Source organism: Pteropus alecto, unplaced genomic scaffold (assembly GCF_000325575.1).
Source record: "Pteropus alecto unplaced genomic scaffold, ASM32557v1 scaffold270, whole genome shotgun sequence".
Classification (NCBI taxonomy): domain Eukaryota; kingdom Metazoa; phylum Chordata; class Mammalia; order Chiroptera; family Pteropodidae; genus Pteropus; species Pteropus alecto.
This window is the reverse complement of record NW_006430735.1, coordinates 7,417,461-7,432,769: the sequence shown is the minus strand read 5'-3', so window position 1 is coordinate 7,432,769 and position 15,309 is coordinate 7,417,461. Positions and strand designations below refer to the sequence as shown.

Here is a 15,309-nt window from a genome sequence, read left to right as displayed (position 1 = left end):
ATAGCTAAACTAAACAACGGTAACAACAACAAAAAACACAAAAACAAAAACAAAAACACACTTCTCATTCCCCTCTCCCTGTTTCCATTTAAAAACAACCACCACTAGAACAAACAGCCCAACAAAGAGAAAATGCGTGTATCTGTGTTTCTGGTGTATGATCACATAGCTTCACTGTAGTTCCTCTGTCACACATTAACAGTTATTCGTTCCCAATGTTTCTCAAAGCTCACCTTTGTACATGACTCCATACCTGCTCTAATAGTGTTACTATTTTCTCTTCTTCGTTCTCTCCTTTTATCTGCGCTCTTTTTTTTCATGTGTGCAAAGAGGCTTTCTCTGGACTCTGCATGCATTCTCCATTTCACTAGGAGAAATGGAGTATTTCTATAAGATGCCTTTTAAAGTTATAACGTAGCAAGAATCGATTTTAACCAATATTTGACCAGTATTATTGAAAAATTAGCAACTGTATATTCTATATACACACACAGAAGCTGCATAAAATGCAAATTCTATTCATGTCTGATCTCTTCTGCATTTATATAGTGACTATTGCTGTAGCATCTATGCACTTTATGTTATTTCCTCTTATTATTATTTACCACCTGATCATTCCAAAGTGCTTTTTACAATCAGAGAATTTCATTAACAGTCCATTCCCTCTCTCTATGTTTTTCTGCACCCTTGCATGTAAAAGTATCAAGCATCTTAGCAGCTGTATCAGATAAATTACAGTAAAAAAGATTGAGTGCTGCTGACAGGAAGGGGGGAATCCCAAAGCATCTTCTAAGATCCAGGTTATGTTTTATAGTATCCAAATAATATAATATTACAGAAATATACATAGAGTGAAAGCACCATGTATCTATATACTTTTATTTATCATGTTTTCCACCATTGCAATAATCAGAAATGTGAGGTGAGCAAGGGGAATACTGTCTGCACTTCACATATAGAGAGATTTGGGCAATTGCATCTTCTCACTGTAGAAAACTTGTAATTTCTCATTTCTTCTTGAGCTGCTTGTAGCCCATAATTATAGAAGTTAATTCATTTTAAAATCCAAAAGTTACTATCATATTTTCTAAGACTAAAGATAGAGACGTGTTTATAAAACGTTCCATTGTGATTATAGATGAAAGTGCATGGTTGGTACCTTAACAGTTTGATTGAATTAAAATCAAGTTCACTCTGGGGTTTCTTTCTCAGCTTCACTCCTTGCTTTCTCTTTGACTCCAGGCTAATTGCAAAACCTCTGGTTGACTTGGGCCTCGTCTACACATTCACAGTGAAATTCAAAAACGAGGTTATTAATCTAACTAAGGTAGGCTATAATATTATTTCTCTAAATACTTATGTGAGAGAATTTTCGATTTCTGTCTTAAGCAGATAGTAACAAAAAAATTACAATTTTATGCATAATCTCCTTTTATCCTTAGATAACCCTGATGAAGTAGATTCATCAGGATAACCTGGAGATGATCAGAATCATTTGGAGGGCTTGTTAAAATACAGATTGCTGGGCCCTACCCTGAGAGTTTCTGATTCTGAGTCAAGGGCAGGGATGGATAATTTGCATTTCCGATGAATTTCCAGGTAATGCTGGTGGGAAGGACACTTTTTAAACCACTGCAGTAGGAGAGATGTGGCTTAAGTACAGAAAAGGAAATGAGGCTAAGAGTGGCCTTAATCACGAGAGTAAAGTGGCAGAATGTAAAGAAAAACCTAGAACTTCTGAGTAGAAATCTTACTGTCTTTCTACTACCCACGGTTTTTCTTTACTTCTAGTGCTTTTAGGATTTGGATTTGAGTGACTTTGGTAGCCTTGAGATCCTGAGTGAAATAGTATTGTAAAGGAGTAGTAACTGGATCTTTTCCCCTTGGATCTAGTAGCTACTCTTATAGGATTTGTGAAAGGAGAGGAGGAGGCAATTCCAAACTTTAGTGAATACCTTGGTATGAAGGGCTTTTAAGGCCAGCCTGCCTATACTTCATTTTCAGAGATAAGAGTAATAAATTCGAGGCTTCTTTGTGTTCATTCATCATAGCCCATAGATACATATGAATAAGTTCTCTTTGGTGGACTTGTGACCTATTCTGCTGCGCAAATGCTTTGTAAAAATTTCCACATGTGTATTACATCTACTGTCATGACAAACAAATGTGGCAAGGAGTACATGGTGGAGCGGAGGAAAAGCCACTGAAGAGATGAGCACACTTGGTGACAGTTGGGAACTACTGGCCTAGTAGTTAAGAACCTGGATTTTTAAGTTAGACAAATCTGAGTTCATATCTTGACTCTTCCACTCAACTGTGCAACCTTGAAGAAGCTATTTAATCTCTGTCAGCTTTAGTTGTTTCATTGGTAAAATCCAATAGTAACATTTGCCTTGGAGGATATTTGTGAGAATTAAATGAGATGATACATTTAAACATTGACATGGTTCCTGACTTGTGGTATGGATCTATTACATGTTAGCTGCTGTTATTGTTATAATGCACATTTGGTTTCCTTATCTGTAAAGTGAGCGGAGCAGTTTATGAGATAGAGGAAAAATATTTTAGGGTTGTCTGTGGACCCTTGGCTGTCACCTTATCCACAGTATGCTGCTCAGTTCCATCTTGCCCTGTTCACTTCCTGAATATTCATATTATGTTAGGTGTAATCTTTGACAGACTCAACCTTTATTACCATATTGTACCAACTATTACTACTTTGTCCTCCTTCCCATTAAGATAAAAAAAAAAAAAAAAACTTGAAAAATAGAACCAGTCCACTGAAACTCCCGTTTGAGGTAATGGAGATGTGATGTATGGTTGACATATAGGTTTAAGAAACAAATGGCAAAGCTTTGTAAACATATACAAAAACTAACATGGATCCTCAGTTGATTGCTATTTTTCTGCCATTACCCACTCTAAGAGTTCAATAATTGGTAGCTTTCATCACAGAGGAGGAAGGGTGCCTACACCCGCTTCATGAAGATTATTGTAGTTTGTTAATTCCGTTGATTTCCTCTGAGTCCCTACTGAAAGTCTTAAAGAAGCCTTAGTACGCAGATGAGTGCTAACGATTTTTAAGGCAGTCACGGTTTCCTAAGCCCGTTGGCCTGTTTACTAGGTTATACTTTTTAGATCATTTTATATCACCAATTTAAAAAATTAGATCCTTTTTGAAAAATCTCCCGTTGTATCTCCCTTAAACTATATAAATTATGTTTTTTGGATGGACAAAGAGGAATTATTTGACTATCCAATAAAAGTACAGATGGTTCCATTTTCCTTGACTCATCTCACAGCACACATTAGTCAGGTCACATGCCTATTTGGAGATTTTTGTAGCACTAGGTCACTTGCTGAGCTTTGGGGCACATAAAAGACTGTTTGCCTGGCTTTTAAGTTTGTGGATCTTACACTGTGCCTGGCATGGAGATAGGAAGGACATTTTTTTTCCATTAAGCTTTTTCACTGTGTTTTGAAAGGAAAAGTTGAAACAGAGTTCCTACTGAGATTTTAACATGTTCCATGGTGGTAACCATAGGGAATAGGGAAACAGAAAATTTCGGGACAGAAGGAAGCCAGGGAGTGCATCGTAACTTGTCCTCATCTCTCAGACACCAGTTGGATTCTACAATATCTTTTTCTAGGTGTGTATCTAATGCTTTTTATGTCTATAGCTTGCCTTCCGATGGAAGGAAAATATTGCGACTGATTGTAGTGAAAAAGATTGCTCTCTAAACTACTCAGTTCCCACTTCTGGAAAACTCAATAGAAACATTCACTCAGGTGTTCATAAAATTCATTTCGATGCTTAAAGGGATTCTCAAAGGGTGTTAGGATAGAGCCTATGTAAATTCTGGTTATCTTTCACACAAAGATATATGAACACAATAATGGCATTTTTCTTCATTAAATTCAGAGTGCTTGAATTCACACAAGTATGCATACACGTGTACATGCGTGCACACACACACACGCGTGCGTGCACACACACACACACACACACATATACATCCTCCACCTACTATCTTCTTCCTTCACCCACCCCCTATCCTAACCTCTGGGAATCAAAAATGCTGAAATCTAAATAAGCTCCCATTTATGAAAGATCCTATAATGCCAAGTAAAAGTGCTTAACGGATCTATTGATATTGTTCCCTAAAAACTTCACGATGAACATTTTGATGTATGCTTGTGTTGTATATGTGGGGGCAGGGGAGGGGGGCGGTACGCGCGTGCGTGTGCGTGTTCTTCCTCCCCACAGGGAACATTTTTCAAGTAATCTGGTCCAGTAGAGCTCCATTAAAAAGTCACCAATTCATTAACATTATACTTATGCTAATAGTTTCTTTTTTCTTTCATTTTATGGCAATTATGAGTGAGATTCTAGACACCACTTTGCAGTGTTACATTCGAATAGAGAAATAGAACTAACCAAGTAGTAGTCATACCTATTGGTAACTTTTTGATACACGTTCAATGTAGCAAAAATTATATTTCTCACATCTACCCTAACACCAAATCTTAAAATCAATTATGAAAATTCAAAATGGTAAGCTTTAAAAAATCTAGCTCAGACCTCACAAGACTGCATTTCCATCATTATTACTGCCATTTCAAACTGGACCACTCCAGATTGTATAATCCTATGTAACACAATAAAATTAGGTTTCTTCATAGTCCATTTTTGAAAGATAAGCACCATGTACACCTAAGTATAGATCAAATATCTTAGAAATACAGAGCGCATAACATGGGCATAGTCCATAAAGGCAGGGAAAGGTTTGCTCAAGGAGCAGGTTTAAAGACAAGATGGTATAATTTCAGAATGCCTGTGCTCTAGTTCAGACTCCGCCACTTAATGAGTTAACCATAGTTAAACAATTTAACTTCTGTGTACATTAATTCCCACATCTGGCTCGATGTCAACCTAAAACCTCCTACATTTTAATAATGATCAAAATAATTAAAGTCTTAAAATTATTTTGAAGTGGTCAAAATTATATGCAAATGTAATTTGTCAATTTTAAATGGGATTTGGGACCAAATTGGTGGAAAAAATTTCTTTATTACAAATGTTGGAGACTAATTGAATGATGTCAAAGCGTCAGAGATTTGCACAGGTTGGCAATAGATATAGAGCAGAGAGGGGGCTGGTCAAAGTAGGACGGTGACAGTGGACTATAGTTTTTAAATTTATGAAAGACATAGGAGACACTGGAATCTTTGAGGAAGCATATAACTTAATCGAATATGTTGTGTCTCCTGAATTCTCTACTGTTTAATACAGAGGATGAATTGAAAGTGCTTATCTGGGAAGCTTTTTATCTTTCCTTGATTCTAAATGATCGCTTTGCTGGGTAATCTTGGTTTTGGGTCCTTTCTTTTCATCACTTGGAATATTTTGTGCCAATCCCTTATGGCCTGCAAAGTTTCTGTTAAAAAAAATAGTTGGCAGTCTTCTGGGAACTCTCTTGTAAGTAGCTGCTTTGCTCTTGCTGCTTTTGAAATTCTCTCTTTGTCTAACCTTTGGCATTTTCATTATGAAGTGTCTTGAGGTGGGCCTTTGGGTTCCTCTTGTTTGGGACTCTCTGTACTTCCTGGGCTTGTATGTCTGTTTCCTTCACCAGGTTAGAGAAGTTTTCTGTCATTATTTCTTCAAATAGGTTTTTAGTTCCTTGCTCTCTCTCTTCTCCTTCTGGTAGCCCTATGATGCAGCCATAAAAAATAATGAAATCATGCCATCTACAACAACATGAATGGACCTAGAAGGTATTGTGCTGAGTGGAGCAAGCCAGAGAGAGAAAGACAAATGCTATTTGATTTTACTTATACATGGAATCTAAAGAACGAAATAAACAAACAAAGCAGAAACAAGCTCATAGATACAAAGAACATTTTGATGGTTGCCAGATGGGAGGCGGTTTGGGGATATGGGTGAAAAAGGGGAAGGGATTAAGAAGTACAAATAGGTAGTTACAAAATACTCACAGGGATGTAAAGTATAGCGTAAGGAATATAGTTAATACTATTGTAATAACTATGTATGGTGACAGACGAGTACTAGATTTATCGATGTGATCACTTCAAAACTTATGTAAATGTGTAATCACTATGTTGTACACCTGAAACTAATATAATATTGTATGTCAACTGTAATTGAAAAGTAAAAATATTATTTAAAAAAAGAAACAAGAAAGGGCTTATCTGACAATGGGAAGCTCTAGTGAGATACACGGGTTTTTTCCTAAGACTGTTCTCAAATTTAATTATCCCTCACAAGCTGACTTAAAGTACAGGTTCTAGGGCCATATTCCTCAGATTCTAATTCCACAGACATTCTTGGGTGGGCCTGTGATTCTTTGTTCTAACCAGCTTCCCTGGTGATTTGGCTGCTGATGTCTTTGAGAACACACTCCGAATTTTCTGTCATAGCCATCCAATGCTCTAGTCTTCAGATTATGTGGTTTCTGGTTATAGGAAGCACTGAAGGGGTTATTTAATGCTCTGTAAAACCCTATAGATAGAACTTTTTATTTATTTCAATGGAAATTCAATATCTTTGAAGGTTTCTCTATTTGTTCCTACTAAATTTGCATGATTTAGCATTTAGAAAAGAATACAAATTGATCTGTTTGGTCAGAATTTTTACTTAATTGGCACTATAGGATCTATCAGAATAGGAAATCTTTTACATATTTTGGTATTTTTTGTCCTCTTTTTATACACATGCCAGCTGTCTTCACAAAACTAAAATGAATTTTAAAAACATAAATGAACAGTTCCATTTAATATATTTATGACATATTGTCATATGAGGTTCTAATGCCATTTGATCTAACCTCTCTAAAATCTTTGAGTCCATAAGGGTAAGCAAGAAACATCCCCATTACTAAGAAAATTTTGTCATGTGAAAGAAAAATCTCTCTTATTCCACATATTCAATTCCCTTGTCATTTTGCATTATAAATAAATAACAAACCAATTTGGCACATGCCCACCGATTAAAAATAAAAGTTGTCAAAGTGAGATGGGAAAGACAAAAATATGAATTATTAATTATAATATTGAGTAGTACAAAAAAGCCTAACATGAAATGATATCACTTAAAAAGAGATTTTATCAAAATAAAAATAGGACAATGACATGGTCTTTATCATACAATTTGCATTGTTGTCATTTTAAGCCAGAAATATATTTATCGTATCTGATGTATTTATATCAAATTTGATGAAAAGATATTTTAATCTCAGCAAAAGAAAGAAATTTTTTATAGAATAGTAGCATAAAAGAAAAGCTCAACTTTAAAATCATACATTAAATTATCACATTGACCTGGTGGCTATATTTACTATAACATGATATTCTTGCATATTATTATTTTCCAAACATCCTCTACTGGAAAAAACAAGCACCCTTCATTAGAAAGAAGCTTTTCTTTATAAGGTGATTTTAGAAGCTTATGTAGTTTCTGTGGAAATGGGAATGAATGTGGGGTTTTTTTGGGCAGAGGTTGTTTGTTTGTTTGTTTACCTAAATGGAGATTTCAAATGAATACACATCGAATACTGGTTTATAACTAAAAATAGATTTTCAGCAGATTAGGGTGATTTCTTCTCAAGAAGGGAGGCTGTCAGGGCTTTAATGGAAATATTTCCAGCTATGTCTTCCTTCATCTGAGCTATACCATATTTGTGACAGAGTTGAGTGTTCTAGCCTTTTGTTTTTGGTAATTTAAAGGTTTGATTTCTAATAAAGTTTCATTTGTTTCATGAATGGTCTTAAAATTTCATTTGGAAACAAAGGCAATTCTGAAAGAAATTCCTCATTTTGTAGTACTCTCATAGAAGTTATCCACATGGACTCTGAGGAAAATTCTCCACCTGCTTTCCCACGAATACCAAGATTGATAGTATTTTTATTTTAACACTATAGAAAGCTGCCTTGACTTGTGTTAAGTTTGCTTGTTCCATTCCAGTTGGTTTTGTTCATCCTGTCTTGATAGTTTATTCACTCAGGTATGATGTTGTATTACCATCTCAATTTCCTTGGCAATATCTTTGTTTTTAGTTTTTAACTGAATTTAGTGCTCATGGAAGTTGAGAAGCAGATCCATATCCAGGCACAAGGCAAAAAGCCACGCATCTGCATGTATCTTTGCAGTAAACCAACTGTTTTTCTGTTGTCCACATGAAGTATTTTTCACGCAACAAAATGATCGGGGTGGAGGTGAAGAGCTATTAGTCAGAGAACATTGTAGGAGCAAAGAAAAAGAAATCTAAGTAGAACGTTATTCCAGAAGGGAAGAATATATAGTCAATAAATTTTGAGTAAAATCGGGTCATAGAAAAAAATAATCAGAAGAAAACAACTGGCCATTAGGTGTTTCGTAATTTTAATAATTACAGTTAACAATATTTATTGAGAGCTTTTTATGTGCTAGGCAACATGCTAAATAACTTTTATTTATTATTTCATTTATTCATTTATTTTTTTACTAAAAATCTATGAGGATAGGTATTTTTATTATCTTCTCCATTTTACAGAAATGAAAGCTTACGACAGTTTAAGTAATTTGCCTAAGGTCACATAGCTAGGACTCTGGAGCCAGAATAAAATCTCAAGCGCATTCTCAACCTTTACACTGTGGTACCTTTCACATGATAGCCTTTAAAAAACAAATGCGTACATAATTCTGTTTTACCTACTCTGTATAGAGACTACGAAAGACCTCAATTCAATTTTTTCTTGATTTATATGTCAATGTTATAAAAGTTCGAAACGGTTCCATAGTAGAGCATAGTTCAGGTCTTGGAAAATGGATCTTTCCTCAGGTTTGCTAGTTTCCTTCTCTGTAGTAGTAAAAAGTCATTTTGGGCTCAGTCTTTTCCTAACTAAAGATAATGGCTGGTTAACGTTAGGAAAAAAATCTTCTGGAGACTTTTAACCATATATTTTGAGTAAATGTAAAATAAATGAATAAATGTCCACGTATTACATAATTAATATAAGCAATGCTTCTTAGATAATTAAAGAGGTTTCTATTGACTTATTTCTTAGTTTCTACTAATTAAATTTTAAACTAATATGTTAAATTCTGATAATCTAGCATTCTAAAAATATCTGATGCATTTCATGTACTAGGTAAATTTAAGAAAAGATGACCTTTTTCTGTCTCGTGATGATTTTATGATAGATAATCTACTAAGTGTAAAAATATCTTTCATAAGTAAGCTTGAAGGAATAGTAGCCAGTGTATGAAATACAGTTTGGGTCCCATATATCTGCTGTATACAATGGCCTGGGCCAGCAAGTTGATAAATTCAGAAACTGAGCAGCCTGGAGCAGGAAGCATGAGGATCAAACTGCCTTGAGGTGGAGAGTTCATACAAATTATCTGACCCAGAGAATTTTCATATTTCTTTTAAACCACAGAACCTTCTTTTCAAAATAAATCATACTGGAGACTTTACACATAAAATAATGAGTAGTATTATAAAACAAAACAAAACAAAAATAATTAGTAGTATTTTATTAAAATAAACTCATTTTATAAATTTAAATCATCATATTAAATTTATAAAGTCAATATGAACATGATGACAAATATAGGAAAAAAATGGAAACTCAGGATTGGCTTATTGTATTAGCTTAAGTGTTCAGTGTATTTTTGTATGAGAAATAGAGTACTTTATGGTATCTAGAAAATCACAAGACTTAGGTAAGTAGTTGCATATAGTAACAGTTTTTGTTTCTTTGTTTGCTTGGTTTTTAAAGAGCTTGCCTTCTAATCTCAGAGCCTTAATTTGAAGCCTGCATAAAAACTATTTAACTTTATTGTGCATATTTAATTTGTAGCGACACATTGGTCTCCAGTACATTTTAAACATTTATATTTAAATAATATATTTAAATTTTGCATGTCATTTTTATCACAATTGTAAATTGATATATGTGACTTTTTTAAAATTGTATTTAATTAAATATTTAGTTGCTCAATTGTCTCTCTGTAAGCTTGGGGACCATGAAGCGTAGTTTGAAAACCACTAATTTGGTTCAGATTTTTAGGAAGTATCCTTATTTTCTCTGTGTTCCTCTGTTATTTAAGGACAGTTCTACCCTTTGGGGATACTTTATCTTGTGGATTTTGGTATACAATAGTTACCCCTTATTCATGTATTCACTTTTTGCCGTTTCGTTTACCTACAGTCAAATGCTGTCTGAAAGTATTAAATGGAAAATTCCAGAAATAAACAAGTCATAAGTTTTAATTTGTGTGCCATTCTGAGTAGCATGATGAAATCCCTCATCATCTCTCTCCATCCCACCTGAATATGAATCACCCCTTTGTCCAGCGTCTCCACGCTGTATAGGCTCCCTGCCCATCAGTCACTTAGTAGTCATCTTGGTTATCAGATTCATTGTTGTGGTATTGCAGTGCTTATGTTCTAGTAACCTTCATTTTACTTATTAATGGCCCCAAAGTACAAGAGTAGTGATGCCGGCAATTCGGATACACCAAAGAGAAACTGGAATGTGCTTCCTTTAAGTGAAAAAATATGTATGTATAAGGAAAAAAAAAAAGTACATAGATATATATAGGTTTTGGTACTGTCTGTGGTTTTAGACATCCACTGGGGGTCTTGGAACATATCCCCTGCAGATAAGGGGGTACTATTACTGCATTTAAATTATTTCTTCAACTAGAGGTTAAATTTCTGAAGAGAGAATTTGTTTTTTTTTGCTTTGTTCTCTCCACAAGCCTAATATTACACATTGTACATGGACAAATTCATTTGGTTACCATCTGTGTTCACTAGAGAATTTGGAAGAAGAGTCCAAATCCCAGTCTCATCCTCCTCCCATCTCCTACTCTATATTTCTGCTTCTGCTTCTGCATAATATTGTTGATAACAAAAGTAATCCAGTGAATTCTCTAGGCTTCTAGTTTTTAAAATTCCCTAGATGCAACTATGAATTAATCATTTGTGGCTTTCAGAGGGTAGATCTTTGAAAGAATAATATTGATAGAGCAGTAGTACAAGGTTCAGAGACATATTTCTGATGAACTATAGGAAAAAGATGGAGGGAGAGAGGGTTAAGAGGTAGGAAAGAAGTGAGGAAGGTAGGTGAAAGCTAGTGTAGAATAAGAAAGAACCATTTATGTAGTAGAAGCAAGGTAGTTCTCATAACCATTAGTGCCTTCTGTAGAAAGCTTTGAAGTATACAAAAGAGTGATGAAAAATCGGAATTGACTCTCTGGGCCACAAATGAGAAAAAAAAATCAAGTCCAAAGGGATAATATGGGATAAACTATGATACCAACCAAATGACATCAAGCCAGAACTAGAAAAACTTGTATAGAACCCAAAATACTCTGATGCTTTTCAGCCTTCCATCAGGTTTTGGCTATCCAGGTAGGCTTAGCCATTAGGGAACTAAGTACCTGCTATGAAAATCAAGCCTTATTGAGACTATTGCTTGATGAGCCAATGAGGAAACAAGAGCAAATATGGTATGCTATGAATCCACAGAACCCAAATTAAGTCTCTTTTTATAAATGGGTAACACTTCATACTAACTTACTTGAAAAAAAAAAATCTTTTCTATAATGCATGTGTTTACATAAAACCAATGTCTTATGTGTGTTAGAACATTTTGCTTTCATGTCTGGTAGACCGTTTACTTTACTTCCTATTCAATGTCTGTTGCAACATTTATTTTATATTCTCTATTTCATTCCAGTTGGAGCATTTATGTATGATTTGTTTGTTACTTATATCAGTTGATCTTGCCCTCCCCATATGCTCATGTCTGACTGGCCTAGTTTCCCATATTCAGTACGTGATCTCTAGCCCTTCTTAAATATTAATTAGTGTAATTAAATTCCCTCCAGTATTTCTAACCTCAGGCACCTGAATCTCAGTGTTTTTATTATAACTGATTTGTTCATTTAAAGTCCAACCTGCCTCCCCATCTCCCATCCCCCAAACAACTTTTCTTGATTAGGTAAAGGTCGGGGTACATGCCTGCCTCAGAGAAAATCTTCATGGGAAAATAAAAGCATCATATATCACAACCTTTCTCAGATAAAGACTGAAAAATGCAAAGCTGTCTTGAATCTTTAGCAAAGGAAACCATCCAGAGTGAATAGAAAAAGGATATAACCTCGTCCAGGTACACAGGTGGAAGCGAAAACCAAGACAAGCAGAGCCATGTACAGAGATGAGAGCCAAGCCTCACCTAATCATAGCCCATTCTGCTTTACCAACAGAATCAGAGACCTCAGGACAGCATCTCTGGAAGCAGTTCATGTTAACACATGAGTTACTCTGTTTCTTGGAAGGAAACAGGAAAAAGGAAAAGGAGAAGAGCCTGGAAATAGGCTAGAGAAACATAGGCTAGTGAGAGGATCTGTCAGTAAGATCATCAGTTATTGCCATTGATATCTGAGGAGAAGACAAAAAAATGTTAGACTTGAGATGTGAAAAATGTTCTGATTTTCATGAAGTATAAGGAAGCACTTTACAAGGAGAAACAGCTTGATGTTGGTACTGATCAAGAGCCTAGAATGTATTATTAAAACAACAAAGCAAAAAGCCAAGGTTTATGATCCCCTGAAAGAAGTGCCTCCTAGAAATCAGAATGGTTTCATGAAAGCGTGTCTACAATATATGATCTGATTTCACCCGGGTTAGATGCATAGATAGATTAGAAACTAATCTAAGTACAGATAGATTTGTAATTGGTTGAATGACCACACTATTAAGTACAAACAAATGAGTCAGTGTCATAGTAGAAGGAATTCTTATGGCAGATTGCGAGATACTCTAAGGCTTATCTTGGCTACCATTTTTTTCTCCAATGGCTTGGATGAAAGCATGTTCATCAAAGTCGTGGGCGACATGAATCCAAATACATAGAAAAGTTGTTGAATGATGTAATCAAGTTCCAAAGACATCTTAAGAGACTGAAATGATGGGCTACATCTGACCAGATGATATTTCTATAATGAATAAATGCGAGATTTTGTCTTTATATTTTTAAAAGACTGCTCATGAATGCTAAGGGGGAGATATGGCTTAACAAGCAAGTACAAGAAATCTAAACAAATAGGAACATCTTCAGGGGGAAATGACCAGGATGTTAGGGAAATGAAAGGTGTGATATGAAGAATAGTTAAGGGAATTAGGATTATTTGGAAATCCACGAGGAAGGAATATGATAACTATGTCGAAGAACTGTTTTAAGGACTGTCACAAAGAAGTTTATGTTGTTTTCTGTGGCTCCAGCAGGTAGAATACAAGCCAGTAATATAACATACAGGAATACAATATTCAGGTCAATATAAAAACTAACTTTAAATACCCTTATCTGCTCAAAGGTGGAAAACAGACAAGAAACTATCTGGAAGAAAGTTTAATCTTGGTTATACCACTTTTGATTCTGTGTTTCTTGGGACATTTCTTGAATCTCCCATAATCTGTTTCTGTACCTAAAAAGTAGACTTAATCTATTCCTACCTGGCCAGTTGTGAGAACGATAGTGCCTGGAACACTTTTCTGGGGCTGCCATAACAAAATATCTCAGACTAAGTGGCTTAAACAGAAATGTATTTCTCAGTTTTAGAGACCAGAAGTCCAGGATCGAGGTGACAGCAGGCTTGGTTTCTCATGCAGCTTCTCTCCTTGGCTTGGAGGTAACCAACCCTCTTCTCACTGCCTCTTCTCCCATGACCTTTTATCTGTGTGAGTTTATCCTTGATGTCTCTTCCTCTTTTCATAAGGACACCAGTCCTGGTGGATTAGAGCCTCACCTTAATGACTTCATTTAACCTTAATTACCTCTTTAAAGGTCCTAAGGCCAAATACTATCACATCGGAGGGTAGGGCTTCAACATGTAAATTTGGGGCTGGGGGGAAACAAGACACATTTAGTCCATAACAGTCTCTAATATCAACAAATATTAATTCTCTAGGTCCAAGGTGTTTAAGTATGGACAGCCACTTTACAGGGATGTTTTATAGGGTGTTCAAGCCTCAGATAGAAGATTGTAATATATAGTTTTAATGAACTCCACTAACCCTAATATTCTGTCATAATAAAAATAAAATCCCCAGTACACATCAACTCTGAAATTCCTCAATTATCTGAAAATGCTCAGTAGCAAAGCAGTTTTTCAGCACACACAGCAATCTTCTTTCAATAAATGTTTTCATTTAATATTCAAAAATTCAATCTAATTTTACACTTACTTATATACTAGACCTCCTTCAACCATGCAGCCCAAATTCCCAAGATGCCTTATAGGTGAAACCTCTGTCCTTTTAGTGGGAAGACATTGCTTTACCAAACCTTTAAATGCTCTAAGTCAGAAGTTGTGCATACATAGGTGGAGAGAAAATATAACCGTCTCAAAACAGAAAACAAAACAGACAAGTCATACAAGTAAATGACTGTAAAAACTAATTTTTTACGTCAATTGTGCAAGTAAATGCATGTAAAAAATAAAAATAAAAAGACATCTGGTAATTTGGTCAAAAAGTTTCAAGGCTTTGAGACTTTTGAGTTCAAAACAATGAATGGATGATTTATTTTGTTCGAACAACCTCTGCTTTTATTCCTCATTTTAATAAGCATATGTATTGACCACTTAGAAACTAATAGTTTAAAATTGCGTGTGTGCCAGAATCTAGTCATGGAGGTTGGTTAGTCCTTTGGTTTGTCTTTCTTGTAAGAGTATTTTGATGGAAATGGGCTTGCATTGTCTCTTGCGTCTGTGGGTAGTTTGAGTAACTTTTAGAAGTCAGTATTCTCAGCCAATGAAATAATACATTCTCTCTTTTTTCTCTTGACAGACTGAGTAATATTATAAAGATGCATATCTTCTCAAGGATTGTGTACCTTTTTTTTTTTTTTTTTTTGGTCAGGCTAACTAAAAACAAACAAAATCTCTGAACACTAACAGTGGTTGTAGCACTTGGCAACTGAACAAGTCACCTCTTGACAGGTCCAGTTACTATGACACGACATTTACAACAGAATCAAATCTATGGTTCAGTAGAAAGAGCATGGCACCTTGAGCTGGATTATTTGCATTCGAGTCCTAGCTCTGCCATTTGTTATTACCTTGGGGAGGTATGAGATGCTCTGAACCTAGTTCATGTTATATAAAACTCTATATTTGTGCTTCTTTACAGCCTGCACAGAGTTTGACCCAATGTAGATATTTAGTAACGATTAATTTATTTCCTTCTGTAATCCTCGATTCTCTCACCTTCTGATGGGCATAACATTAAAACTTTC

The 15,309-nt window shown here is 35.2% G+C and overlaps 1 protein-coding gene across 8 annotated transcripts in view; it reads left to right on the top strand.

Annotated features, from left to right (window-relative positions):
• ZBTB20 (zinc finger and BTB domain containing 20) overlaps positions 1-15,309 on the top strand; it is a 396,848-nt gene that overhangs the window by 12,946 nt on the left and 368,593 nt on the right. For 3 of the 8 annotated variants that reach the window (XM_025051350.1, XM_025051362.1, XM_025051348.1), the window contains exon 2: positions 1,243-1,327. The exons of the other annotated variants lie outside the window; for them this stretch is intronic. The gene's annotated coding sequence lies outside the window, so the exon portion shown is untranslated. The remainder of the gene's footprint in view (positions 1-1,242; positions 1,328-15,309) is intronic. 8 annotated transcript variants of the gene reach the window in all.